At 51.2% G+C, this 24,994-nt stretch overlaps 28 non-coding genes across 28 annotated transcripts; 14 read left to right on the top strand and 14 right to left on the bottom strand.

The window, feature by feature from the left end:
• Positions 1-263: 263 nt before the first annotated feature.
• Positions 264-335, bottom strand: Trnae-uuc (transfer RNA glutamic acid (anticodon UUC)). Its single transcript has one exon. It is a non-coding gene; the product is annotated as a tRNA-Glu (tRNA).
• Positions 336-979: 644 nt separating this feature from the next.
• On the top strand, positions 980-1,051 carry Trnag-ccc (transfer RNA glycine (anticodon CCC)). Its single transcript has one exon. It is a non-coding gene; the product is annotated as a tRNA-Gly (tRNA).
• A 1,026-nt stretch (positions 1,052-2,077) lies between these two features.
• Positions 2,078-2,149, bottom strand: Trnae-uuc (transfer RNA glutamic acid (anticodon UUC)). The gene has a single exon. It is a non-coding gene; the product is annotated as a tRNA-Glu (tRNA).
• Positions 2,150-2,793: 644 nt separating this feature from the next.
• On the top strand, positions 2,794-2,865 carry Trnag-ccc (transfer RNA glycine (anticodon CCC)). Its single transcript has one exon. It is a non-coding gene; the product is annotated as a tRNA-Gly (tRNA).
• A 1,025-nt stretch (positions 2,866-3,890) lies between these two features.
• Trnae-uuc (transfer RNA glutamic acid (anticodon UUC)) lies at positions 3,891-3,962 on the bottom strand. The gene has a single exon. It is a non-coding gene; the product is annotated as a tRNA-Glu (tRNA).
• Positions 3,963-4,606: 644 nt separating this feature from the next.
• Positions 4,607-4,678, top strand: Trnag-ccc (transfer RNA glycine (anticodon CCC)). Its single transcript has one exon. It is a non-coding gene; the product is annotated as a tRNA-Gly (tRNA).
• A 1,026-nt stretch (positions 4,679-5,704) lies between these two features.
• On the bottom strand, positions 5,705-5,776 carry Trnae-uuc (transfer RNA glutamic acid (anticodon UUC)). The gene has a single exon. It is a non-coding gene; the product is annotated as a tRNA-Glu (tRNA).
• Positions 5,777-6,420: 644 nt separating this feature from the next.
• Trnag-ccc (transfer RNA glycine (anticodon CCC)) lies at positions 6,421-6,492 on the top strand. The gene has a single exon. It is a non-coding gene; the product is annotated as a tRNA-Gly (tRNA).
• Positions 6,493-7,518: 1,026 nt separating this feature from the next.
• Positions 7,519-7,590, bottom strand: Trnae-uuc (transfer RNA glutamic acid (anticodon UUC)). The gene has a single exon. It is a non-coding gene; the product is annotated as a tRNA-Glu (tRNA).
• Positions 7,591-8,234: 644 nt separating this feature from the next.
• Trnag-ccc (transfer RNA glycine (anticodon CCC)) lies at positions 8,235-8,306 on the top strand. Its single transcript has one exon. It is a non-coding gene; the product is annotated as a tRNA-Gly (tRNA).
• A 1,025-nt stretch (positions 8,307-9,331) lies between these two features.
• On the bottom strand, positions 9,332-9,403 carry Trnae-uuc (transfer RNA glutamic acid (anticodon UUC)). Its single transcript has one exon. It is a non-coding gene; the product is annotated as a tRNA-Glu (tRNA).
• Positions 9,404-10,047: 644 nt separating this feature from the next.
• Trnag-ccc (transfer RNA glycine (anticodon CCC)) lies at positions 10,048-10,119 on the top strand. The gene has a single exon. It is a non-coding gene; the product is annotated as a tRNA-Gly (tRNA).
• A 1,026-nt stretch (positions 10,120-11,145) lies between these two features.
• On the bottom strand, positions 11,146-11,217 carry Trnae-uuc (transfer RNA glutamic acid (anticodon UUC)). The gene has a single exon. It is a non-coding gene; the product is annotated as a tRNA-Glu (tRNA).
• Positions 11,218-11,861: 644 nt separating this feature from the next.
• Positions 11,862-11,933, top strand: Trnag-ccc (transfer RNA glycine (anticodon CCC)). Its single transcript has one exon. It is a non-coding gene; the product is annotated as a tRNA-Gly (tRNA).
• A 1,026-nt stretch (positions 11,934-12,959) lies between these two features.
• Positions 12,960-13,031, bottom strand: Trnae-uuc (transfer RNA glutamic acid (anticodon UUC)). Its single transcript has one exon. It is a non-coding gene; the product is annotated as a tRNA-Glu (tRNA).
• Positions 13,032-13,675: 644 nt separating this feature from the next.
• Trnag-ccc (transfer RNA glycine (anticodon CCC)) lies at positions 13,676-13,747 on the top strand. Its single transcript has one exon. It is a non-coding gene; the product is annotated as a tRNA-Gly (tRNA).
• A 1,026-nt stretch (positions 13,748-14,773) lies between these two features.
• Trnae-uuc (transfer RNA glutamic acid (anticodon UUC)) lies at positions 14,774-14,845 on the bottom strand. The gene has a single exon. It is a non-coding gene; the product is annotated as a tRNA-Glu (tRNA).
• A 644-nt stretch (positions 14,846-15,489) lies between these two features.
• Trnag-ccc (transfer RNA glycine (anticodon CCC)) lies at positions 15,490-15,561 on the top strand. Its single transcript has one exon. It is a non-coding gene; the product is annotated as a tRNA-Gly (tRNA).
• Positions 15,562-16,587: 1,026 nt separating this feature from the next.
• On the bottom strand, positions 16,588-16,659 carry Trnae-uuc (transfer RNA glutamic acid (anticodon UUC)). The gene has a single exon. It is a non-coding gene; the product is annotated as a tRNA-Glu (tRNA).
• Positions 16,660-17,303: 644 nt separating this feature from the next.
• Positions 17,304-17,375, top strand: Trnag-ccc (transfer RNA glycine (anticodon CCC)). Its single transcript has one exon. It is a non-coding gene; the product is annotated as a tRNA-Gly (tRNA).
• A 1,026-nt stretch (positions 17,376-18,401) lies between these two features.
• Trnae-uuc (transfer RNA glutamic acid (anticodon UUC)) lies at positions 18,402-18,473 on the bottom strand. Its single transcript has one exon. It is a non-coding gene; the product is annotated as a tRNA-Glu (tRNA).
• Positions 18,474-19,117: 644 nt separating this feature from the next.
• On the top strand, positions 19,118-19,189 carry Trnag-ccc (transfer RNA glycine (anticodon CCC)). Its single transcript has one exon. It is a non-coding gene; the product is annotated as a tRNA-Gly (tRNA).
• A 1,024-nt stretch (positions 19,190-20,213) lies between these two features.
• On the bottom strand, positions 20,214-20,285 carry Trnae-uuc (transfer RNA glutamic acid (anticodon UUC)). Its single transcript has one exon. It is a non-coding gene; the product is annotated as a tRNA-Glu (tRNA).
• Positions 20,286-20,929: 644 nt separating this feature from the next.
• Positions 20,930-21,001, top strand: Trnag-ccc (transfer RNA glycine (anticodon CCC)). The gene has a single exon. It is a non-coding gene; the product is annotated as a tRNA-Gly (tRNA).
• A 1,027-nt stretch (positions 21,002-22,028) lies between these two features.
• Positions 22,029-22,100, bottom strand: Trnae-uuc (transfer RNA glutamic acid (anticodon UUC)). Its single transcript has one exon. It is a non-coding gene; the product is annotated as a tRNA-Glu (tRNA).
• A 644-nt stretch (positions 22,101-22,744) lies between these two features.
• On the top strand, positions 22,745-22,816 carry Trnag-ccc (transfer RNA glycine (anticodon CCC)). The gene has a single exon. It is a non-coding gene; the product is annotated as a tRNA-Gly (tRNA).
• A 1,026-nt stretch (positions 22,817-23,842) lies between these two features.
• Trnae-uuc (transfer RNA glutamic acid (anticodon UUC)) lies at positions 23,843-23,914 on the bottom strand. Its single transcript has one exon. It is a non-coding gene; the product is annotated as a tRNA-Glu (tRNA).
• A 644-nt stretch (positions 23,915-24,558) lies between these two features.
• Positions 24,559-24,630, top strand: Trnag-ccc (transfer RNA glycine (anticodon CCC)). Its single transcript has one exon. It is a non-coding gene; the product is annotated as a tRNA-Gly (tRNA).
• The last annotated feature ends 364 nt before the right edge of the window (positions 24,631-24,994 follow it).

Raw genomic sequence — 24,994 nt, 5'->3', positions numbered from 1 at the left:
TGTGGAGGGATCGAACCCATGACCGTGTTACTAGCACGACGCTATAGCCCACTGAGCTAACGGGCCACGCAACACTGTCGCATCAGCAGTCCAAAACCGCAAAACCATCTCCTCTTCCTTCAAAGCGGCCCCGCCATTCACGTGAGCATGTATCTCTTTTTCTTGACTTTCTCTCAACTTATACTTGGAACCCAGAGCAGCAACACCACGAAGACGAAAAACGGCCGTGACAGGTTTTCTCATCCCAGCCCAGAAAATTCACATTCCGGTACCGGGAATCGAAGCCGGGCCTCCTGGGTGAAAGCCAGGTATCCTAGCCACTAGACCATACCGGACATACCTCAAGTATCCACTACGTGTGTATGCGTCGAGAAATACTTCTCCTCCACGCAACTTCACGGCCGAATCTGGCGCCAACGCTGAACTCTGTCCGCCGCCACGATCCCGCTTACTCACTCCCAAAGCGCCCAAGTCATACTACACAAACATCGCTTTCAGTCTCGAGTGCAACTAGTAAAACTGTAATTAGTAATAACTGGAAACAAACACTCTCACGTTGACGCAAAGAAGCCTAGGTGGTAATAAACGGCAAATACGGCCTTACCTCGCAAAAGCTATGCTGTGCGTTTCACCGTCGTGGAGAGAAAATGAGATGGCTGAGGTGAGGATCGAACGTACGCCCTTAAGAAGAGGCCACGCGCTGCCCACTGCGCCAGGGAGGCACACAGGAATACTCGCCACCGCCAGCCTCACTAAGTAGTTCTAATTTCAGAATTCTTTTCCCACCATGCCGAACACGAAACGGTGGACTTCTCAGCGGAAGTCAATCCTGCGTCTAGTTACGGTGCCTCGCCCTGGAAGCAGCGTGGCAAAGCGTTCGGATGTGCTGGCGGGCAGGGCGCCTGCAGCAGATTCGCTTCGGCCTCTGGTGGCAGCAGGGGCGGCAACGGATCACGACACAGGAAGCCTGCAGCGCAGTGCGGTGGTGGTGTAACGGTCAGCATGGTTGCTTCCCAAGCAGTTGATCCGGGTCCGATTCCCGGCCACCGCAGGAGCATTGTCATTTTTGCGTAGCGCAATAGTGTGTGTTCAACACCATGCGATCCTCGAAATTGCCAAGTGTCGTGCACCAAGTAATATCTGCTCGTCTCTCGCCTCGTTCCAGCTACGTGGGCGGGTCCTTCAGTTGATTTCACTTCATCGTGTGTCGACTTGGCCCGACTTTGCTCGACTGCCGCTCGCTGCCGCTCGGCAGTGGGGCCGATATGACAGGCGAAGTACGACAATCGGCTGCGAGAAATAAGGTAATCAAGAGTACCTTTCCTTTTCAATACGAAAAGCAAAATTTTCATTTACAAATTTCGGAAATCTCACTGCTTCGCTATGGTGTTATCTACGATATTTGAGAAATTATCTGTGGATTCGTACGGTTGTGTTATTGCCAAAGTCGTTCTGGCACTTAACTTTCGCTCTTTTTGCAAACAACCTCTTTAAATTTTGGATCATATGTTCGTTAACGTAATTTAAATTGCTGAGGGAGGCACCATAGCACAACAACACTGTAACACAAAAGGGGGAGGGTGGGGGTGAAAGTGGAAAGGTCCAATAGCACGCAGAGTTCCCGCCTATCACCCATCAAATCACTAACCACGCCCACCTCTGCTTAACTTCATTAATCGAAAGGGAGCCGGCCGTTGACGACAACTGAGTGAAACGTTCAGACTTGTAGCTCGATGTGCAGGTAATTTTGGAATCTGCCTGGCAGAGTCTCGCAGAAGACTGCATTTCCTGTTAGCGAAGAAAATGGAATGGCCTGTGGAGGGATCGAACCCATGACCGTGTTACTAGCACGACGCTATAGCCCACTGAGCTAACGGGCCACGCAACACTGTCGCATCAGCAGTCCAAAACCGCAAAACCATCTCCTCTTCCTTCAAAGCGGCCCCGCCATTCACGTGAGCATGTATCTCTTTTTCTTGACTTTCTCTCAACTTATACTTGGAACCCAGAGCAGCAACACCACGAAGACGAAAAACGGCCGTGACAGGTTTTCTCATCCCAGCCCAGAAAATTCACATTCCGGTACCGGGAATCGAAGCCGGGCCTCCTGGGTGAAAGCCAGGTATCCTAGCCACTAGACCATACCGGACATACCTCAAGTATCCACTACGTGTGTATGCGTCGAGAAATACTTCTCCTCCACGCAACTTCACGGCCGAATCTGGCGCCAACGCTGAACTCTGTCCGCCGCCACGATCCCGCTTACTCACTCCCAAAGCGCCCAAGTCATACTACACAAACATCGCTTTCAGTCTCGAGTGCAACTAGTAAAACTGTAATTAGTAATAACTGGAAACAAACACTCTCACGTTGACGCAAAGAAGCCTAGGTGGTAATAAACGGCAAATACGGCCTTACCTCGCAAAAGCTATGCTGTGCGTTTCACCGTCGTGGAGAGAAAATGAGATGGCTGAGGTGAGGATCGAACGTACGCCCTTAAGAAGAGGCCACGCGCTGCCCACTGCGCCAGGGAGGCACACAGGAATACTCGCCACCGCCAGCCTCACTAAGTAGTTCTAATTTCAGAATTCTTTTCCCACCATGCCGAACACGAAACGGTGGACTTCTCAGCGGAAGTCAATCCTGCGTCTAGTTACGGTGCCTCGCCCTGGAAGCAGCGTGGCAAAGCGTTCGGATGTGCTGGCGGGCAGGGCGCCTGCAGCAGATTCGCTTCGGCCTCTGGTGGCAGCAGGGGCGGCAACGGATCACGACACAGGAAGCCTGCAGCGCAGTGCGGTGGTGGTGTAACGGTCAGCATGGTTGCTTCCCAAGCAGTTGATCCGGGTTCGATTCCCGGCCACCGCAGGAGCATTGTCATTTTTGCGTAGCGCAATAGTGTGTGTTCAACACCATGCGATCCTCGAAATTGCCAAGTGTCGCGCACCAAGTAATATCTGCTCGTCTCTCGCCTCGTTCCAGCTACGTGGGCGGGTCCTTCAGTTGATTTCACTTCATCGTGTGTCGACTTGGCCCGACTTTGCTCGACTGCCGCTCGCTGCCGCTCGGCAGTGGGGCCGATATGACAGGCGAAGTACGACAATCGGCTGCGAGAAATAAGGTAATCAAGAGTACCTTTCCTTTTCAATACGAAAAGCTAAATTTTCATTTACAAATTTCGGAAATCTCACTGCTTCGCTATGGTGTTATCTACGATATTTGAGAAATTATCTGTGGATTCGTACGGTTGTGTTATTGGCAAAGTCGTTCTGGCACTTAACTTTCGCTCTTTTTGCAAACAACCTCTTTAAATTTTGGATCATATGTTCGTTAACGTAATTTAAATTGCTGAGGGAGGCACCATAGCACAACAACACTGTAACACAAAAGGGGGAGGGTGGGGGTGAAAGTGGAAAGGTCCAATAGCACGCAGAGTTCCCGCCTATCACCCATCAAATCACTAACCACGCCCACCTCTGCTTAACTTCATTAATCGAAAGGGAGCCGGCCGTTGACGACAACTGAGTGAAACGTTCAGACTTGTAGCTCGATGTGCAGGTAATTTTGGAATCTGCCTGGCAGAGTCTCGCAGAAGACTGCATTTCCTGTTAGCGAAGAAAATGGAATGGCCTGTGGAGGGATCGAACCCATGACCGTGTTACTAGCACGACGCTATAGCCCACTGAGCTAACGGGCCACGCAACACTGTCGCATCAGCAGTCCAAAACCGCAAAACCATCTCCTCTTCCTTCAAAGCGGCCCCGCATTCACGTGAGCATGTATCTCTTTTTCTTGACTTTCTCTCAACTTATACTTGGAACCCAGAGCAGCAACACCACGAAGACGAAAAACGGCCGTGACAGGTTTTCTCATCCCAGCCCAGAAAATTCACATTCCGGTACCGGGAATCGAAGCCGGGCCTCCTGGGTGAAAGCCAGGTATCCTAGCCACTAGACCATACCGGACATACCTCAAGTATCCACTACGTGTGTATGCGTCGAGAAATACTTCTCCTCCACGCAACTTCACGGCCGAATCTGGCGCCAACGCTGAACTCTGTCCGCCGCCACGATCCCGCTTACTCACTCCCAAAGCGCCCAAGTCATACTACACAAACATCGCTTTCAGTCTCGAGTGCAACTAGTAAAACTGTAATTAGTAATAACTGGAAACAAACACTCTCACGTTGACGCAAAGAAGCCTAGGTGGTAATAAACGGCAAATACGGCCTTACCTCGCAAAAGCTATGCTGTGCGTTTCACCGTCGTGGAGAGAAAATGAGATGGCTGAGGTGAGGATCGAACGTACGCCCTTAAGAAGAGGCCACGCGCTGCCCACTGCGCCAGGGAGGCACACAGGAATACTCGCCACCGCCAGCCTCACTAAGTAGTTCTAATTTCAGAATTCTTTTCCCACCATGCCGAACACGAAACGGTGGACTTCTCAGCGGAAGTCAATCCTGCGTCTAGTTACGGTGCCTCGCCCTGGAAGCAGCGTGGCAAAGCGTTCGGATGTGCTGGCGGGCAGGGCGCCTGCAGCAGATTCGCTTCGGCCTCTGGTGGCAGCAGGGGCGGCAACGGATCACGACACAGGAAGCCTGCAGCGCAGTGCGGTGGTGGTGTAACGGTCAGCATGGTTGCTTCCCAAGCAGTTGATCCGGGTTCGATTCCCGGCCACCGCAGGAGCATTGTCATTTTTGCGTAGCGCAATAGTGTGTGTTCAACACCATGCGATCCTCGAAATTGCCAAGTGTCGCGCACCAAGTAATATCTGCTCGTCTCTCGCCTCGTTCCAGCTACGTGGGCGGGTCCTTCAGTTGATTTCACTTCATCGTGTGTCGACTTGGCCCGACTTTGCTCGACTGCCGCTCGCTGCCGCTCGGCAGTGGGGCCGATATGACAGGCGAAGTACGACAATCGGCTGCGAGAAATAAGGTAATCAAGAGTACCTTTCCTTTTCAATACGAAAAGCTAAATTTTCATTTACAAATTTCGGAAATCTCACTGCTTCGCTATGGTGTTATCTACGATATTTGAGAAATTATCTGTGGATTCGTACGGTTGTGTTATTGGCAAAGTCGTTCTGGCACTTAACTTTCGCTCTTTTTGCAAACAACCTCTTTAAATTTTGGATCATATGTTCGTTAACGTAATTTAAATTGCTGAGGGAGGCACCATAGCACAACAACACTGTAACACAAAAGGGGGAGGGTGGGGGTGAAAGTGGAAAGGTCCAATAGCACGCAGAGTTCCCGCCTATCACCCATCAAATCACTAACCACGCCCACCTCTGCTTAACTTCATTAATCGAAAGGGAGCCGGCCGTTGACGACAACTGAGTGAAACGTTCAGACTTGTAGCTCGATGTGCAGGTAATTTTGGAATCTGCCTGGCAGAGTCTCGCAGAAGACTGCATTTCCTGTTAGCGAAGAAAATGGAATGGCCTGTGGAGGGATCGAACCCATGACCGTGTTACTAGCACGACGCTATAGCCCACTGAGCTAACGGGCCACGCAACACTGTCGCATCAGCAGTCCAAAACCGCAAAACCATCTCCTCTTCCTTCAAAGCGGCCCCGCCATTCACGTGAGCATGTATCTCTTTTTCTTGACTTTCTCTCAACTTATACTTGGAACCCAGAGCAGCAACACCACGAAGACGAAAAACGGCCGTGACAGGTTTTCTCATCCCAGCCCAGAAAATTCACATTCCGGTACCGGGAATCGAAGCCGGGCCTCCTGGGTGAAAGCCAGGTATCCTAGCCACTAGACCATACCGGACATACCTCAAGTATCCACTACGTGTGTATGCGTCGAGAAATACTTCTCCTCCACGCAACTTCACGGCCGAATCTGGCGCCAACGCTGAACTCTGTCCGCCGCCACGATCCCGCTTACTCACTCCCAAAGCGCCCAAGTCATACTACACAAACATCGCTTTCAGTCTCGAGTGCAACTAGTAAAACTGTAATTAGTAATAACTGGAAACAAACACTCTCACGTTGACGCAAAGAAGCCTAGGTGGTAATAAACGGCAAATACGGCCTTACCTCGCAAAAGCTATGCTGTGCGTTTCACCGTCGTGGAGAGAAAATGAGATGGCTGAGGTGAGGATCGAACGTACGCCCTTAAGAAGAGGCCACGCGCTGCCCACTGCGCCAGGGAGGCACACAGGAATACTCGCCACCGCCAGCCTCACTAAGTAGTTCTAATTTCAGAATTCTTTTCCCACCATGCCGAACACGAAACGGTGGACTTCTCAGCGGAAGTCAATCCTGCGTCTAGTTACGGTGCCTCGCCCTGGAAGCAGCGTGGCAAAGCGTTCGGATGTGCTGGCGGGCAGGGCGCCTGCAGCAGATTCGCTTCGGCCTCTGGTGGCAGCAGGGGCGGCAACGGATCACGACACAGGAAGCCTGCAGCGCAGTGCGGTGGTGGTGTAACGGTCAGCATGGTTGCTTCCCAAGCAGTTGATCCGGGTCCGATTCCCGGCCACCGCAGGAGCATTGTCATTTTTGCGTAGCGCAATAGTGTGTGTTCAACACCATGCGATCCTCGAAATTGCCAAGTGTCGTGCACCAAGTAATATCTGCTCGTCTCTCGCCTCGTTCCAGCTACGTGGGCGGGTCCTTCAGTTGATTTCACTTCATCGTGTGTCGACTTGGCCCGACTTTGCTCGACTGCCGCTCGCTGCCGCTCGGCAGTGGGGCCGATATGACAGGCGAAGTACGACAATCGGCTGCGAGAAATAAGGTAATCAAGAGTACCTTTCCTTTTCAATACGAAAAGCAAAATTTTCATTTACAAATTTCGGAAATCTCACTGCTTCGCTATGGTGTTATCTACGATATTTGAGAAATTATCTGTGGATTCGTACGGTTGTGTTATTGCCAAAGTCGTTCTGGCACTTAACTTTCGCTCTTTTTGCAAACAACCTCTTTAAATTTTGGATCATATGTTCGTTAACGTAATTTAAATTGCTGAGGGAGGCACCATAGCACAACAACACTGTAACACAAAAGGGGGAGGGTGGGGGTGAAAGTGGAAAGGTCCAATAGCACGCAGAGTTCCCGCCTATCACCCATCAAATCACTAACCACGCCCACCTCTGCTTAACTTCATTAATCGAAAGGGAGCCGGCCGTTGACGACAACTGAGTGAAACGTTCAGACTTGTAGCTCGATGTGCAGGTAATTTTGGAATCTGCCTGGCAGAGTCTCGCAGAAGACTGCATTTCCTGTTAGCGAAGAAAATGGAATGGCCTGTGGAGGGATCGAACCCATGACCGTGTTACTAGCACGACGCTATAGCCCACTGAGCTAACGGGCCACGCAACACTGTCGCATCAGCAGTCCAAAACCGCAAAACCATCTCCTCTTCCTTCAAAGCGGCCCCGCCATTCACGTGAGCATGTATCTCTTTTTCTTGACTTTCTCTCAACTTATACTTGGAACCCAGAGCAGCAACACCACGAAGACGAAAAACGGCCGTGACAGGTTTTCTCATCCCAGCCCAGAAAATTCACATTCCGGTACCGGGAATCGAAGCCGGGCCTCCTGGGTGAAAGCCAGGTATCCTAGCCACTAGACCATACCGGACATACCTCAAGTATCCACTACGTGTGTATGCGTCGAGAAATACTTCTCCTCCACGCAACTTCACGGCCGAATCTGGCGCCAACGCTGAACTCTGTCCGCCGCCACGATCCCGCTTACTCACTCCCAAAGCGCCCAAGTCATACTACACAAACATCGCTTTCAGTCTCGAGTGCAACTAGTAAAACTGTAATTAGTAATAACTGGAAACAAACACTCTCACGTTGACGCAAAGAAGCCTAGGTGGTAATAAACGGCAAATACGGCCTTACCTCGCAAAAGCTATGCTGTGCGTTTCACCGTCGTGGAGAGAAAATGAGATGGCTGAGGTGAGGATCGAACGTACGCCCTTAAGAAGAGGCCACGCGCTGCCCACTGCGCCAGGGAGGCACACAGGAATACTCGCCACCGCCAGCCTCACTAAGTAGTTCTAATTTCAGAATTCTTTTCCCACCATGCCGAACACGAAACGGTGGACTTCTCAGCGGAAGTCAATCCTGCGTCTAGTTACGGTGCCTCGCCCTGGAAGCAGCGTGGCAAAGCGTTCGGATGTGCTGGCGGGCAGGGCGCCTGCAGCAGATTCGCTTCGGCCTCTGGTGGCAGCAGGGGCGGCAACGGATCACGACACAGGAAGCCTGCAGCGCAGTGCGGTGGTGGTGTAACGGTCAGCATGGTTGCTTCCCAAGCAGTTGATCCGGGTTCGATTCCCGGCCACCGCAGGAGCATTGTCATTTTTGCGTAGCGCAATAGTGTGTGTTCAACACCATGCGATCCTCGAAATTGCCAAGTGTCGCGCACCAAGTAATATCTGCTCGTCTCTCGCCTCGTTCCAGCTACGTGGGCGGGTCCTTCAGTTGATTTCACTTCATCGTGTGTCGACTTGGCCCGACTTTGCTCGACTGCCGCTCGCTGCCGCTCGGCAGTGGGGCCGATATGACAGGCGAAGTACGACAATCGGCTGCGAGAAATAAGGTAATCAAGAGTACCTTTCCTTTTCAATACGAAAAGCTAAATTTTCATTTACAAATTTCGGAAATCTCACTGCTTCGCTATGGTGTTATCTACGATATTTGAGAAATTATCTGTGGATTCGTACGGTTGTGTTATTGGCAAAGTCGTTCTGGCACTTAACTTTCGCTCTTTTTGCAAACAACCTCTTTAAATTTTGGATCATATGTTCGTTAACGTAATTTAAATTGCTGAGGGAGGCACCATAGCACAACAACACTGTAACACAAAAGGGGGAGGGTGGGGGTGAAAGTGGAAAGGTCCAATAGCACGCAGAGTTCCCGCCTATCACCCATCAAATCACTAACCACGCCCACCTCTGCTTAACTTCATTAATCGAAAGGGAGCCGGCCGTTGACGACAACTGAGTGAAACGTTCAGACTTGTAGCTCGATGTGCAGGTAATTTTGGAATCTGCCTGGCAGAGTCTCGCAGAAGACTGCATTTCCTGTTAGCGAAGAAAATGGAATGGCCTGTGGAGGGATCGAACCCATGACCGTGTTACTAGCACGACGCTATAGCCCACTGAGCTAACGGGCCACGCAACACTGTCGCATCAGCAGTCCAAAACCGCAAAACCATCTCCTCTTCCTTCAAAGCGGCCCCGCATTCACGTGAGCATGTATCTCTTTTTCTTGACTTTCTCTCAACTTATACTTGGAACCCAGAGCAGCAACACCACGAAGACGAAAAACGGCCGTGACAGGTTTTCTCATCCCAGCCCAGAAAATTCACATTCCGGTACCGGGAATCGAAGCCGGGCCTCCTGGGTGAAAGCCAGGTATCCTAGCCACTAGACCATACCGGACATACCTCAAGTATCCACTACGTGTGTATGCGTCGAGAAATACTTCTCCTCCACGCAACTTCACGGCCGAATCTGGCGCCAACGCTGAACTCTGTCCGCCGCCACGATCCCGCTTACTCACTCCCAAAGCGCCCAAGTCATACTACACAAACATCGCTTTCAGTCTCGAGTGCAACTAGTAAAACTGTAATTAGTAATAACTGGAAACAAACACTCTCACGTTGACGCAAAGAAGCCTAGGTGGTAATAAACGGCAAATACGGCCTTACCTCGCAAAAGCTATGCTGTGCGTTTCACCGTCGTGGAGAGAAAATGAGATGGCTGAGGTGAGGATCGAACGTACGCCCTTAAGAAGAGGCCACGCGCTGCCCACTGCGCCAGGGAGGCACACAGGAATACTCGCCACCGCCAGCCTCACTAAGTAGTTCTAATTTCAGAATTCTTTTCCCACCATGCCGAACACGAAACGGTGGACTTCTCAGCGGAAGTCAATCCTGCGTCTAGTTACGGTGCCTCGCCCTGGAAGCAGCGTGGCAAAGCGTTCGGATGTGCTGGCGGGCAGGGCGCCTGCAGCAGATTCGCTTCGGCCTCTGGTGGCAGCAGGGGCGGCAACGGATCACGACACAGGAAGCCTGCAGCGCAGTGCGGTGGTGGTGTAACGGTCAGCATGGTTGCTTCCCAAGCAGTTGATCCGGGTTCGATTCCCGGCCACCGCAGGAGCATTGTCATTTTTGCGTAGCGCAATAGTGTGTGTTCAACACCATGCGATCCTCGAAATTGCCAAGTGTCGCGCACCAAGTAATATCTGCTCGTCTCTCGCCTCGTTCCAGCTACGTGGGCGGGTCCTTCAGTTGATTTCACTTCATCGTGTGTCGACTTGGCCCGACTTTGCTCGACTGCCGCTCGCTGCCGCTCGGCAGTGGGGCCGATATGACAGGCGAAGTACGACAATCGGCTGCGAGAAATAAGGTAATCAAGAGTACCTTTCCTTTTCAATACGAAAAGCTAAATTTTCATTTACAAATTTCGGAAATCTCACTGCTTCGCTATGGTGTTATCTACGATATTTGAGAAATTATCTGTGGATTCGTACGGTTGTGTTATTGCCAAAGTCGTTCTGGCACTTAACTTTCGCTCTTTTTGCAAACAACCTCTTTAAATTTTGGATCATATGTTCGTTAACGTAATTTAAATTGCTGAGGGAGGCACCATAGCACAACAACACTGTAACACAAAAGGGGGAGGGTGGGGGTGAAAGTGGAAAGGTCCAATAGCACGCAGAGTTCCCGCCTATCACCCATCAAATCACTAACCACGCCCACCTCTGCTTAACTTCATTAATCGAAAGGGAGCCGGCCGTTGACGACAACTGAGTGAAACGTTCAGACTTGTAGCTCGATGTGCAGGTAATTTTGGAATCTGCCTGGCAGAGTCTCGCAGAAGACTGCATTTCCTGTTAGCGAAGAAAATGGAATGGCCTGTGGAGGGATCGAACCCATGACCGTGTTACTAGCACGACGCTATAGCCCACTGAGCTAACGGGCCACGCAACACTGTCGCATCAGCAGTCCAAAACCGCAAAACCATCTCCTCTTCCTTCAAAGCGGCCCCGCCATTCACGTGAGCATGTATCTCTTTTTCTTGACTTTCTCTCAACTTATACTTGGAACCCAGAGCAGCAACACCACGAAGACGAAAAACGGCCGTGACAGGTTTTCTCATCCCAGCCCAGAAAATTCACATTCCGGTACCGGGAATCGAAGCCGGGCCTCCTGGGTGAAAGCCAGGTATCCTAGCCACTAGACCATACCGGACATACCTCAAGTATCCACTACGTGTGTATGCGTCGAGAAATACTTCTCCTCCACGCAACTTCACGGCCGAATCTGGCGCCAACGCTGAACTCTGTCCGCCGCCACGATCCCGCTTACTCACTCCCAAAGCGCCCAAGTCATACTACACAAACATCGCTTTCAGTCTCGAGTGCAACTAGTAAAACTGTAATTAGTAATAACTGGAAACAAACACTCTCACGTTGACGCAAAGAAGCCTAGGTGGTAATAAACGGCAAATACGGCCTTACCTCGCAAAAGCTATGCTGTGCGTTTCACCGTCGTGGAGAGAAAATGAGATGGCTGAGGTGAGGATCGAACGTACGCCCTTAAGAAGAGGCCACGCGCTGCCCACTGCGCCAGGGAGGCACACAGGAATACTCGCCACCGCCAGCCTCACTAAGTAGTTCTAATTTCAGAATTCTTTTCCCACCATGCCGAACACGAAACGGTGGACTTCTCAGCGGAAGTCAATCCTGCGTCTAGTTACGGTGCCTCGCCCTGGAAGCAGCGTGGCAAAGCGTTCGGATGTGCTGGCGGGCAGGGCGCCTGCAGCAGATTCGCTTCGGCCTCTGGTGGCAGCAGGGGCGGCAACGGATCACGACACAGGAAGCCTGCAGCGCAGTGCGGTGGTGGTGTAACGGTCAGCATGGTTGCTTCCCAAGCAGTTGATCCGGGTTCGATTCCCGGCCACCGCAGGAGCATTGTCATTTTTGCGTAGCGCAATAGTGTGTGTTCAACACCATGCGATCCTCGAAATTGCCAAGTGTCGCGCACCAAGTAATATCTGCTCGTCTCTCGCCTCGTTCCAGCTACGTGGGCGGGTCCTTCAGTTGATTTCACTTCATCGTGTGTCGACTTGGCCCGACTTTGCTCGACTGCCGCTCGCTGCCGCTCGGCAGTGGGGCCGATATGACAGGCGAAGTACGACAATCGGCTGCGAGAAATAAGGTAATCAAGAGTACCTTTCCTTTTCAATACGAAAAGCTAAATTTTCATTTACAAATTTCGGAAATCTCACTGCTTCGCTATGGTGTTATCTACGATATTTGAGAAATTATCTGTGGATTCGTACGGTTGTGTTATTGCCAAAGTCGTTCTGGCACTTAACTTTCGCTCTTTTTGCAAACAACCTCTTTAAATTTTGGATCATATGTTCGTTAACGTAATTTAAATTGCTGAGGGAGGCACCATAGCACAACAACACTGTAACACAAAAGGGGGAGGGTGGGGGTGAAAGTGGAAAGGTCCAATAGCACGCAGAGTTCCCGCCTATCACCCATCAAATCACTAACCACGCCCACCTCTGCTTAACTTCATTAATCGAAAGGGAGCCGGCCGTTGACGACAACTGAGTGAAACGTTCAGACTTGTAGCTCGATGTGCAGGTAATTTTGGAATCTGCCTGGCAGAGTCTCGCAGAAGACTGCATTTCCTGTTAGCGAAGAAAATGGAATGGCCTGTGGAGGGATCGAACCCATGACCGTGTTACTAGCACGACGCTATAGCCCACTGAGCTAACGGGCCACGCAACACTGTCGCATCAGCAGTCCAAAACCGCAAAACCATCTCCTCTTCCTTCAAAGCGGCCCCGCCATTCACGTGAGCATGTATCTCTTTTTCTTGACTTTCTCTCAACTTATACTTGGAACCCAGAGCAGCAACACCACGAAGACGAAAAACGGCCGTGACAGGTTTTCTCATCCCAGCCCAGAAAATTCACATTCCGGTACCGGGAATCGAAGCCGGGCCTCCTGGGTGAAAGCCAGGTATCCTAGCCACTAGACCATACCGGACATACCTCAAGTATCCACTACGTGTGTATGCGTCGAGAAATACTTCTCCTCCACGCAACTTCACGGCCGAATCTGGCGCCAACGCTGAACTCTGTCCGCCGCCACGATCCCGCTTACTCACTCCCAAAGCGTCCAAGTCATACTACACAAACATCGCTTTCAGTCTCGAGTGCAACTAGTAAAACTGTAATTAGTAATAACTGGAAACAAACACTCTCACGTTGACGCAAAGAAGCCTAGGTGGTAATAAACGGCAAATACGGCCTTACCTCGCAAAAGCTATGCTGTGCGTTTCACCGTCGTGGAGAGAAAATGAGATGGCTGAGGTGAGGATCGAACGTACGCCCTTAAGAAGAGGCCACGCGCTGCCCACTGCGCCAGGGAGGCACACAGGAATACTCGCCACCGCCAGCCTCACTAAGTAGTTCTAATTTCAGAATTCTTTTCCCACCATGCCGAACACGAAACGGTGGACTTCTCAGCGGAAGTCAATCCTGCGTCTAGTTACGGTGCCTCGCCCTGGAAGCAGCGTGGCAAAGCGTTCGGATGTGCTGGCGGGCAGGGCGCCTGCAGCAGATTCGCTTCGGCCTCTGGTGGCAGCAGGGGCGGCAACGGATCACGACACAGGAAGCCTGCAGCGCAGTGCGGTGGTGGTGTAACGGTCAGCATGGTTGCTTCCCAAGCAGTTGATCCGGGTTCGATTCCCGGCCCCCGCAGGAGCATTGTCATTTTTGCGTAGCGCAATAGTGTGTGTTCAACACCATGCGATCCTCGAAATTGCCAAGTGTCGCGCACCAAGTAATATCTGCTCGTCTCTCGCCTCGTTCCAGCTACGTGGGCGGGTCCTTCAGTTGATTTCACTTCATCGTGTGTCGACTTGGCCCGACTTTGCTCGACTGCCGCTCGCTGCCGCTCGGCAGTGGGGCCGATATGACAGGCGAAGTACGACAATCGGCTGCGAGAAATAGGGTAATCAAGAGTACCTTTCCTTTTCAATACGAAAAGCAAAATTTTCATTTACAAATTTCGGAAATCTCACTGCTTCGCTATGGTGTTATCTACGATATTTGAGAAATTATCTGTGGATTCGTACGGTTGTGTTATTGCCAAAGTCGTTCTGGCACTTAACTTTCGCTCTTTTTGCAAACAACCTCTTTAAATTTTGGATCATATGTTCGTTAACGTAATTTAAATTGCTGAGGGAGGCACCATAGCACAACAACACTGTAACACAAAAGGGGGAGGGTGGGGGTGAAAGTGGAAAGGTCCAATAGCACGCAGAGTTCCCGCCTATCACCCATCAAATCACTAACCACGCCCACCTCTGCTTAACTTCATTAATCGAAAGGGAGCCGGCCGTTGACGACAACTGAGTGAAACGTTCAGACTTGTAGCTCGATGTGCAGGTAATTTTGGAATCTGCCTGGCAGAGTCTCGCAGAAGACTGCATTTCCTGTTAGCGAAGAAAATGGAATGGCCTGTGGAGGGATCGAACCCATGACCGTGTTACTAGCACGACGCTATAGCCCACTGAGCTAACGGGCCACGCAACACTGTCGCATCAGCAGTCCAAAACCGCAAAACCATCTCCTCTTCCTTCAAAGCGGCCCCGCCATTCACGTGAGCATGTATCTCTTTTTCTTGACTTTCTCTCAACTTATACTTGGAACCCAGAGCAGCAACACCACGAAGACGAAAAACGGCCGTGACAGGTTTTCTCATCCCAGCCCAGAAAATTCACATTCCGGTACCGGGAATCGAAGCCGGGCCTCCTGGGTGAAAGCCAGGTATCCTAGCCACTAGACCATACCGGACATACCTCAAGTATCCACTACGTGTGTATGCGTCGAGAAATACTTCTCCTCCACGCAACTTCACGGCCGAATCTGGCGCCAACGCTGAACTCTGTCCGCCGCCACGATCCCGCTTACTCACTCCCAAAGCGCCCAAGTCATACTACACAAACATCGCTTTCAGTCTCGAGTGCAACTAGTAAAACTGTAATTAGTAATAACTGGAAACAAACACTCTCACGTTGACGCAAAGAAGCCTAGGTGGTAATAAACGGCAAATACGGCCTTACCTCGCAAAAGCTATGCTGTGCGTTTCACCGTCGTGGAGAGAAAATGAGATGGCTGAGGTGAGGATCGAACGTACGCCCTTAAGAAGAGGCCACGCGCTGCCCACTGCGCCAGGGAGGCACACAGGAATACTCGCCACCGCCAGCCTCACTAAGTAGTTCTAATTTCAGAATTCTTTTCCCACCATGCCGAACACGAAACGGTGGACTTCTCAGCGGAAGTCAATCCTGCGTCTAGTTACGGTGCCTCGCCCTGGAAGCAGCGTGGCAAAGCGTTCGGATGTGCTGGCGGGCAGGGCGCCTGCAGCAGATTCGCTTCGGCCTCTGGTGGCAGCAGGGGCGGCAACGGATCACGACACAGGAAGCCTGCAGCGCAGTGCGGTGGTGGTGTAACGGTCAGCATGGTTGCTTCCCAAGCAGTTGATCCGGGTTCGATTCCCGGCCACCGCAGGAGCATTGTCATTTTTGCGTAGCGCAATAGTGTGTGTTCAACACCATGCGATCCTCGAAATTGCCAAGTGTCGCGCACCAAGTAATATCTGCTCGTCTCTCGCCTCGTTCCAGCTACGTGGGCGGGTCCTTCAGTTGATTTCACTTCATCGTGTGTCGACTTGGCCCGACTTTGCTCGACTGCCGCTCGCTGCCGCTCGGCAGTGGGGCCGATATGACAGGCGAAGTACGACAATCGGCTGCGAGAAATAAGGTAATCAAGAGTACCTTTCCTTTTCAATACGAAAAGCAAAATTTTCATTTACAAATTTCGGAAATCTCACTGCTTCGCTATGGTGTTATCTACGATATTTGAGAAATTATCTGTGGATTCGTACGGTTGTGTTATTGCCAAAGTCGTTCTGGCACTTAACTTTCGCTCTTTTTGCAAACAACCTCTTTAAATTTTGGATCATATGTTCGTTAACGTAATTTAAATTGCTGAGGGAGGCACCATAGCACAACAACACTGTAACACAAAAGGGGGAGGGTGGGGGTGAAAGTGGAAAGGTCCAATAGCACGCAGAGTTCCCGCCTATCACCCATCAAATCACTAACCACGCCCACCTCTGCTTAACTTCATTAATCGAAAGGGAGCCGGCCGTTGACGACAACTGAGTGAAACGTTCAGACTTGTAGCTCGATGTGCAGGTAATTTTGGAATCTGCCTGGCAGAGTCTCGCAGAAGACTGCATTTCCTGTTAGCGAAGAAAATGGAATGGCCTGTGGAGGGATCGAACCCATGACCGTGTTACTAGCACGACGCTATAGCCCACTGAGCTAACGGGCCACGCAACACTGTCGCATCAGCAGTCCAAAACCGCAAAACCATCTCCTCTTCCTTCAAAGCGGCCCCGCCATTCACGTGAGCATGTATCTCTTTTTCTTGACTTTCTCTCAACTTATACTTGGAACCCAGAGCAGCAACACCACGAAGACGAAAAACGGCCGTGACAGGTTTTCTCATCCCAGCCCAGAAAATTCACATTCCGGTACCGGGAATCGAAGCCGGGCCTCCTGGGTGAAAGCCAGGTATCCTAGCCACTAGACCATACCGGACATACCTCAAGTATCCACTACGTGTGTATGCGTCGAGAAATACTTCTCCTCCACGCAACTTCACGGCCGAATCTGGCGCCAACGCTGAACTCTGTCCGCCGCCACGATCCCGCTTACTCACTCCCAAAGCGCCCAAGTCATACTACACAAACATCGCTTTCAGTCTCGAGTGCAACTAGTAAAACTGTAATTAGTAATAACTGGAAACAAACACTCTCACGTTGACGCAAAGAAGCCTAGGTGGTAATAAACGGCAAATACGGCCTTACCTCGCAAAAGCTATGCTGTGCGTTTCACCGTCGTGGAGAGAAAATGAGATGGCTGAGGTGAGGATCGAACGTACGCCCTTAAGAAGAGGCCACGCGCTGCCCACTGCGCCAGGGAGGCACACAGGAATACTCGCCACCGCCAGCCTCACTAAGTAGTTCTAATTTCAGAATTCTTTTCCCACCATGCCGAACACGAAACGGTGGACTTCTCAGCGGAAGTCAATCCTGCGTCTAGTTACGGTGCCTCGCCCTGGAAGCAGCGTGGCAAAGCGTTCGGATGTGCTGGCGGGCAGGGCGCCTGCAGCAGATTCGCTTCGGCCTCTGGTGGCAGCAGGGGCGGCAACGGATCACGACACAGGAAGCCTGCAGCGCAGTGCGGTGGTGGTGTAACGGTCAGCATGGTTGCTTCCCAAGCAGTTGATCCGGGTTCGATTCCCGGCCACCGCAGGAGCATTGTCATTTTTGCGTAGCGCAATAGTGTGTGTTCAACACCATGCGATCCTCGAAATTGCCAAGTGTCGCGCACCAAGTAATATCTGCTCGTCTCTCGCCTCGTTCCAGCTACGTGGGCGGGTCCTTCAGTTGATTTCACTTCATCGTGTGTCGACTTGGCCCGACTTTGCTCGACTGCCGCTCGCTGCCGCTCGGCAGTGGGGCCGATATGACAGGCGAAGTACGACAATCGGCTGCGAGAAATAAGGTAATCAAGAGTACCTTTCCTTTTCAATACGAAAAGCAAAATTTTCATTTACAAATTTCGGAAATCTCACTGCTTCGCTATGGTGTTATCTACGATATTTGAGAAATTATCTGTGGATTCGTACGGTTGTGTTATTGCCAAAGTCGTTCTGGCACTTAACTTTCGCTCTTTTTGCAAACAACCTCTTTAAATTTTGGATCATATGTTCGTTAACGTAATTTAAATTGCTGAGGGAGGCACCATAGCACAACAACACTGTAACACAAAAGGGGGAGGGTGGGGGTGAAAGTGGAAAGGTCCAATAGCACGCAGAGTTCCCGCCTATCACCCATCAAATCACTAACCACGCCCACCTCTGCTTAACTTCATTAATCGAAAGGGAGCCGGCCGTTGACGACAACTGAGTGAAACGTTCAGACTTGTAGCTCGATGTGCAGGTAATTTTGGAATCTGCCTGGCAGAGTCTCGCAGAAGACTGCATTTCCTGTTAGCGAAGAAAATGGAATGGCCTGTGGAGGGATCGAACCCATGACCGTGTTACTAGCACGACGCTATAGCCCACTGAGCTAACGGGCCACGCAACACTGTCGCATCAGCAGTCCAAAACCGCAAAACCATCTCCTCTTCCTTCAAAGCGGCCCCGCCATTCACGTGAGCATGTATCTCTTTTTCTTGACTTTCTCTCAACTTATACTTGGAACCCAGAGCAGCAACACCACGAAGACGAAAAACGGCCGTGACAGGTTTTCTCATCCCAGCCCAGAAAATTCACATTCCGGTACCGGGAATCGAAGCCGGGCCTCCTGGGTGAAAGCCAGGTATCCTAGCCACTAGACCATACCGGACATACCTCAAGTATCCACTACGTGTGTATGCGTCGAGAAATACTTCTCCTCCACGCAACTTCACGGCCGAATCTGGCGCCAACGCTGAACTCTGTCCGCCGCCACGATCCCGCTTACTCACTCCCAAAGCGTCCAAGTCATACTACACAAACATCGCTTTCAGTCTCGAGTGCAACTAGTAAAACTGTAATTAGTAATAACTGGAAACAAACACTCTCACGTTGACGCAAAGAAGCCTAGGTGGTAATAAACGGCAAATACGGCCTTACCTCGCAAAAGCTATGCTGTGCGTTTCACCGTCGTGGAGAGAAAATGAGATGGCTGAGGTGAGGATCGAACGTACGCCCTTAAGAAGAGGCCACGCGCTGCCCACTGCGCCAGGGAGGCACACAGGAATACTCGCCACCGCCAGCCTCACTAAGTAGTTCTAATTTCAGAATTCTTTTCCCACCATGCCGAACACGAAACGGTGGACTTCTCAGCGGAAGTCAATCCTGCGTCTAGTTACGGTGCCTCGCCCTGGAAGCAGCGTGGCAAAGCGTTCGGATGTGCTGGCGGGCAGGGCGCCTGCAGCAGATTCGCTTCGGCCTCTGGTGGCAGCAGGGGCGGCAACGGATCACGACACAGGAAGCCTGCAGCGCAGTGCGGTGGTGGTGTAACGGTCAGCATGGTTGCTTCCCAAGCAGTTGATCCGGGTTCGATTCCCGGCCACCGCAGGAGCATTGTCATTTTTGCGTAGCGCAATAGTGTGTGTTCAACACCATGCGATCCTCGAAATTGCCAAGTGTCGCGCACCAAGTAATATCTGCTCGTCTCTCGCCTCGTTCCAGCTACGTGGGCGGGTCCTTCAGTTGATTTCACTTCATCGTGTGTCGACTTGGCCCGACTGCCGCTCGACTGCCGCTCGCTGCCGCTCGGCAGTGGGGCCGATATGACAGGCGAAGTACGACAATCGGCTGCAAGAAATAAGGTAATCAAGAGTACCTTTCCTTTTCAATACGAAAAGCTAAATTTTCATTTACAAATTTCGGAAATCTCACTGCTTCGCTACGGTGTTATCTACGATATTTGAGAAATTATCTGTGGATTCGTACGGTTGTGTTATTGCCAAAGTCGTTCTGGCACTTAACTTTCGCTCTTTTTGCAAACAACCTCTTTAAATTTTGGATCATATGTTCGTTAACGTAATTTAAATTGCTGAGGGAGGCACCATAGCACAACAACACTGTAACACAAAAGGGGGAGGGTGGGGGTGAAAGTGGAAAGGTCCAATAGCACGCAGAGTTCCCGCCTATCACCCATCAAATCACTAACCACGCCCACCTCTGCTTAACTTCATTAATCGAAAGGGAGCCGGCCGTTGACGACAACTGAGTGAAACGTTCAGACTTGTAGCTCGATGTGCAGGTAATTTTGGAATCTGCCTGGCAGAGTCTCGCAGAAGACTGCATTTCCTGTTAGCGAAGAAAATGGAATGGCCTGTGGAGGGATCGAACCCATGACCGTGTTACTAGCACGACGCTATAGCCCACTGAGCTAACGGGCCACGCAACACTGTCGCATCAGCAGTCCAAAACCGCAAAACCATCTCTTCCTTCAAAGCGGCCCCGCCATTCACGTGAGCATGTATCTCTTTTTCTTGACTTTCTCTCAACTTATACTTGGAACCCAGAGCAGCAACACCACGAAGACGAAAAACGGCCGTGACAGGTTTTCTCATCCCAGCCCAGAAAATTCACATTCCGGTACCGGGAATCGAAGCCGGGCCTCCTGGGTGAAAGCCAGGTATCCTAGCCACTAGACCATACCGGACATACCTCAAGTATCCACTACGTGTGTATGCGTCGAGAAATACTTCTCCTCCACGCAACTTCACGGCCGAATCTGGCGCCAACGCTGAACTCTGTCCGCCGCCACGATCCCGCTTACTCACTCCCAAAGCGTCCAAGTCATACTACACAAACATCGCTTTCAGTCTCGAGTGCAACTAGTAAAACTGTAATTAGTAATAACTGGAAACAAACACTCTCACGTTGACGCAAAGAAGCCTAGGTGGTAATAAACGGCAAATACGGCCTTACCTCGCAAAAGCTATGCTGTGCGTTTCACCGTCGTGGAGAGAAAATGAGATGGCTGAGGTGAGGATCGAACGTACGCCCTTAAGAAGAGGCCACGCGCTGCCCACTGCGCCAGGGAGGCACACAGGAATACTCGCCACCGCCAGCCTCACTAAGTAGTTCTAATTTCAGAATTCTTTTCCCACCATGCCGAACACGAAACGGTGGACTTCTCAGCGGAAGTCAATCCTGCGTCTAGTTACGGTGCCTCGCCCTGGAAGCAGCGTGGCAAAGCGTTCGGATGTGCTGGCGGGCAGGGCGCCTGCAGCAGATTCGCTTCGGCCTCTGGTGGCAGCAGGGGCGGCAACGGATCACGACACAGGAAGCCTGCAGCGCAGTGCGGTGGTGGTGTAACGGTCAGCATGGTTGCTTCCCAAGCAGTTGATCCGGGTTCGATTCCCGGCCACCGCAGGAGCATTGTCATTTTTGCGTAGCGCAATAGTGTGTGTTCAACACCATGCGATCCTCGAAATTGCCAAGTGTCGCGCACCAAGTAATATCTGCTCGTCTCTCGCCTCGTTCCAGCTACGTGGGCGGGTCCTTCAGTTGATTTCACTTCATCGTGTGTCGACTTGGCCCGACTGCCGCTCGACTGCCGCTCGCTGCCGCTCGGCAGTGGGGCCGATATGACAGGCGAAGTACGACAATCGGCTGCGAGAAATAAGGTAATCAAGAGTACCTTTCCTTTTCAATACGAAAAGCAAAATTTTCATTTACAAATTTCGGAAATCTCACTGCTTCGCTATGGTGTTATCTACGATATTTGAGAAATTATCTGTGGATTCGTACGGTTGTGTTATTGCCAAAGTCGTTCTGGCACTTAACTTTCGCTCTTTTTGCAAACAACCTCTTTAAATTTTGGATCATATGTTCGTTAACGTAATTTAAATTGCTGAGGGAGGCACCATAGCACAACAACACTGTAACACAAAAGGGGGAGGGTGGGGGTGAAAGTGGAAAGGTCCAATAGCACGCAGAGTTCCCGCCTATCACCCATCAAATCACTAACCACGCCCACCTCTGCTTAACTTCATTAATCGAAAGGGAGCCGGCCGTTGACGACAACTGAGTGAAACGTTCAGACTTGTAGCTCGATGTGCAGGTAATTTTGGAATCTGCCTGGCAGAGTCTCGCAGAAGACTGCATTTCCTGTTAGCGAAGAAAATGGAATGGCCTGTGGAGGGATCGAACCCATGACCGTGTTACTAGCACGACGCTATAGCCCACTGAGCTAACGGGCCACGCAACACTGTCGCATCAGCAGTCCAAAACCGCAAAACCATCTCCTCTTCCTTCAAAGCGGCCCCGCCATTCACGTGAGCATGTATCTCTTTTTCTTGACTTTCTCTCAACTTATACTTGGAACCCAGAGCAGCAACACCACGAAGACGAAAAACGGCCGTGACAGGTTTTCTCATCCCAGCCCAGAAAATTCACATTCCGGTACCGGGAATCGAAGCCGGGCCTCCTGGGTGAAAGCCAGGTATCCTAGCCACTAGACCATACCGGACATACCTCAAGTATCCACTACGTGTGTATGCGTCGAGAAATACTTCTCCTCCACGCAACTTCACGGCCGAATCTGGCGCCAACGCTGAACTCTGTCCGCCGCCACGATCCCGCTTACTCACTCCCAAAGCGCCCAAGTCATACTACACAAACATCGCTTTCAGTCTCGAGTGCAACTAGTAAAACTGTAATTAGTAATAACTGGAAACAAACACTCTCACGTTGACGCAAAGAAGCCTAGGTGGTAATAAACGGCAAATACGTCCTTACCTCGCAAAAGCTATGCTGTGCGTTTCACCGTCGTGGAGAGAAAATGAGATGGCTGAGGTGAGGATCGAACGTACGCCCTTAAGAAGAGGCCACGCGCTGCCCACTGCGCCAGGGAGGCACACAGGAATACTCGCCACCGCCAGCCTCACTAAGTAGTTCTAATTTCAGAATTCTTTTCCCACCATGCCGAACACGAAACGGTGGACTTCTCAGCGGAAGTCAATCCTGCGTCTAGTTACGGTGCCTCGCCCTGGAAGCAGCGTGGCAAAGCGTTCGGATGTGCTGGCGGGCAGGGCGCCTGCAGCAGATTCGCTTCGGCCTCTGGTGGCAGCAGGGGCGGCAACGGATCACGACACAGGAAGCCTGCAGCGCAGTGCGGTGGTGGTGTAACGGTCAGCATGGTTGCTTCCCAAGCAGTTGATCCGGGTTCGATTCCCGGCCACCGCAGGAGCATTGTCATTTTTGCGTAGCGCAATAGTGTGTGTTCAACACCATGCGATCCTCGAAATTGCCAAGTGTCGCGCACCAAGTAATATCTGCTCGTCTCTCGCCTCGTTCCAGCTACGTGGGCGGGTCCTTCAGTTGATTTCACTTCATCGTGTGTCGACTTGGCCCGACTTTGCTCGACTGCCGCTCGCTGCCGCTCGGCAGTGGGGCCGATATGACAGGCGAAGTACGACAATCGGCTGCGAGAAATAAGGTAATCAAGAGTACCTTTCCTTTTCAATACGAAAAGCAAAATTTTCATTTACAAATTTCGGAAATCTCACTGCTTCGCTATGGTGTTATCTACGATATTTGAGAAATTATCTGTGGATTCGTACGGTTGTGTTATTGCCAAAGTCGTTCTGGCACTTAACTTTCGCTCTTTTTGCAAACAACCTCTTTAAATTTTGGATCATATGTTCGTTAACGTAATTTAAATTGCTGAGGGAGGCACCATAGCACAACAACACTGTAACACAAAAGGGGGAGGGTGGGGGTGAAAGTGGAAAGGTCCAATAGCACGCAGAGTTCCCGCCTATCACCCATCAAATCACTAACCACGCCCACCTCTGCTTAACTTCATTAATCGAAAGGGAGCCGGCCGTTGACGACAACTGAGTGAAACGTTCAGACTTGTAGCTCGATGTGCAGGTAATTTTGGAATCTGCCTGGCAGAGTCTCGCAGAAGACTGCATTTCCTGTTAGCGAAGAAAATGGAATGGCCTGTGGAGGGATCGAACCCATGACCGTGTTACTAGCACGACGCTATAGCCCACTGAGCTAACGGGCCACGCAACACTGTCGCATCAGCAGTCCAAAACCGCAAAACCATCTCCTCTTCCTTCAAAGCGGCCCCGCCATTCACGTGAGCATGTATCTCTTTTTCTTGACTTTCTCTCAACTTATACTTGGAACCCAGAGCAGCAACACCACGAAGACGAAAAACGGCCGTGACAGGTTTTCTCATCCCAGCCCAGAAAATTCACATTCCGGTACCGGGAATCGAAGCCGGGCCTCCTGGGTGAAAGCCAGGTATCCTAGCCACTAGACCATACCGGACATACCTCAAGTATCCACTACGTGTGTATGCGTCGAGAAATACTTCTCCTCCACGCAACTTCACGGCCGAATCTGGCGCCAACGCTGAACTCTGTCCGCCGCCACGATCCCGCTTACTCACTCCCAAAGCGCCCAAGTCATACTACACAAACATCGCTTTCAGTCTCGAGTGCAACTAGTAAAACTGTAATTAGTAATAACTGGAAACAAACACTCTCACGTTGACGCAAAGAAGCCTAGGTGGTAATAAACGGCAAATACGTCCTTACCTCGCAAAAGCTATGCTGTGCGTTTCACCGTCGTGGAGAGAAAATGAGATGGCTGAGGTGAGGATCGAACGTACGCCCTTAAGAAGAGGCCACGCGCTGCCCACTGCGCCAGGGAGGCACACAGGAATACTCGCCACCGCCAGCCTCACTAAGTAGTTCTAATTTCAGAATTCTTTTCCCACCATGCCGAACACGAAACGGTGGACTTCTCAGCGGAAGTCAATCCTGCGTCTAGTTACGGTGCCTCGCCCTGGAAGCAGCGTGGCAAAGCGTTCGGATGTGCTGGCGGGCAGGGCGCCTGCAGCAGATTCGCTTCGGCCTCTGGTGGCAGCAGGGGCGGCAACGGATCACGACACAGGAAGCCTGCAGCGCAGTGCGGTGGTGGTGTAACGGTCAGCATGGTTGCTTCCCAAGCAGTTGATCCGGGTTCGATTCCCGGCCACCGCAGGAGCATTGTCATTTTTGCGTAGCGCAATAGTGTGTGTTCAACACCATGCGATCCTCGAAATTGCCAAGTGTCGCGCACCAAGTAATATCTGCTCGTCTCTCGCCTCGTTCCAGCTACGTGGGCGGGTCCTTCAGTTGATTTCACTTCATCGTGTGTCGACTTGGCCCGACTGCCGCTCGACTGCCGCTCGCTGCCGCTCGGCAGTGGGGCCGATATGACAGGCGAAGTACGACAATCGGCTGCGAGAAATAAGGTAATCAAGAGTACCTTTCCTTTTCAATACGAAAAGCTAAATTTTCATTTACAAATTTCGGAAATCTCACTGCTTCGCTATGGTGTTATCTACGATATTTGAGAAATTAT

Source organism: Schistocerca nitens, chromosome 9 (assembly GCF_023898315.1).
Source record: "Schistocerca nitens isolate TAMUIC-IGC-003100 chromosome 9, iqSchNite1.1, whole genome shotgun sequence".
In the NCBI taxonomy this organism is placed as follows: Eukaryota; Metazoa; Arthropoda; class Insecta; order Orthoptera; family Acrididae; genus Schistocerca; species Schistocerca nitens.
This window is presented reverse-complemented; position numbering and strand designations above follow the sequence as displayed.